We start from the raw sequence: 1,960 nt of genomic DNA on the forward strand, positions 1-1,960 counted from the left end.
GACGCTATTACAACGATATAATTTTATTCTCAAACAATAAGGAACATCTTTACATATTTTATTATTTAAGAATATATTGTTAAATATATTTTTTGCTTTCTTAAATCCTAGAGAGAGAAACTAAATGAGAAGTAACCTTTAACAATAGAAAAATAAGACTGTATTGTTTACGTAGCTTTTATTTCTATTACAAATAAAGAAAAAATGGTGCCTTACAGGTGGAGGATAATTTAAGGTTTATTGTCTGGTCATGGAATGTATGATTTATATTAAGTGCAAATAAATTTGGGGCGGAATAAAAAAGCGCAAAATCATTGTAAGTGTAATAAATAACAATCATAATTAAATGTTACAAGGTTAAACTGTGGCAATACAATTCATATTATTTGTGTTAATTTAACAAAGAGAATTTCTTTTTTTAGAAAATAAAAATATTTCATAAATTTAATATCTTGGGATTTATTTATATTTTAAGCTAAACACAGAGAATTAAAACGTCACCATATCATAATATTTAACATTTTGTGTAAATGATCAAAAAATACTCGAAGCTTATACGTTCGAATGCTTTAAATTGAAATCTGTTTTAAATATTTTTTTTAATATTCTATTTTATTGAATTAATTATAAAAACACCCCATAGGTGTTTTGCAACAAATTTATAAATTTTTTTCAAATTCATTATTTGCATCGGAATTCATGCTTAAAAAATACGCAGTATTATAAAAAGTTTCATGTGTTGATTTTTATATATTTTTAAAAATAGTTTTCCATAATTCCATGTAAAATTTCATTTACATTATTTAAATGTTTAATACATACGTTTAAAGCGAAAAAAACCCTTAACGATTTTCCAACTCAGTGAATTATGTGTTGTTTGTTTTGTTTATAATTAAACTCAGTTTTTAAATTTATTTTTTAGTTTTTTTATATATATCTAACGATATGAAAAACTAAACAACAAATTACCATGATATAACAAGTAAATATTTTATTAATAAATGTTAAAATAATTTTTAATAAAAACAAACATGAGAATCTATAATATGGTCAGTAATTATAAGTAGTTTTGATTCTTGGGATGAATGAAAAAATACATTACTCTTTCTTGCTTACTTTTAGATAGTAGCCACTAATAGCAGATTATAATATTCATTTAGACCTACACCGTCTCTTTAGATTAGACTCCAGTAGCTACCATAGATAACACTTTATATAATAGACCAGATTATATAAGCTTTAATTCAGCAGTATGAACAACAGACCCGGTTATTGATCAAATCATATTAACTTGACTACAAGTCAGAATAGATTTTACACTTTAGTCAGTAGTTACGACTATTTACCAGAATAGAGTAACGACTATTAACCTGACTATATGTGCCAGCCTTAATAGACTATAGACCAGAAGATAATATTGCCTTAGGCAATATTTTAGTCTTGGTTATAAACAATTCTATAGTCCTTATAGTTGATAAGACTAAAGAGCAGACTTTTGACAATTCTATAATATCTCGACTTTAGAGCATATTATATGATATAATCCTGGTGCGGATTCAGGGGGAGGGGGGTTGTTAGTTTAAAGGAAAAAAATGTCCTTTTTAAGGTTTCAATATTTTTTTAATTTTTCTTTGGGAGGATTAGTCCCAAATTCAGTTACAAACTCAAACAAAACTTGCTTAACTATAACAAGTTTTGTTTGAGCCCGATTACTATAAAAATTAGTAGTGTCATTTATCGTTCTATAAAACTAAGTTTTGCAGATTTTTGTTGACATAATAGAACATTTAACGTAATTATGAGCCTAAAGGCCCGATTCAAGGGTACGGTTGTATGGGGGCCAGGCGAAATAATCGACCGGTTTCAACCATTTTCAACAGTGTTCGTCCCTGAATCAAGAAAAGAATATGTTCCCAATTTCATTAAATTATTTGGAAAATTGCGAGCTGTAACGTGCGCA

This window comes from Lucilia cuprina, chromosome 2 (assembly GCF_022045245.1).
Source record: "Lucilia cuprina isolate Lc7/37 chromosome 2, ASM2204524v1, whole genome shotgun sequence".
NCBI classification, from domain to species: domain Eukaryota; kingdom Metazoa; phylum Arthropoda; class Insecta; order Diptera; family Calliphoridae; genus Lucilia; species Lucilia cuprina.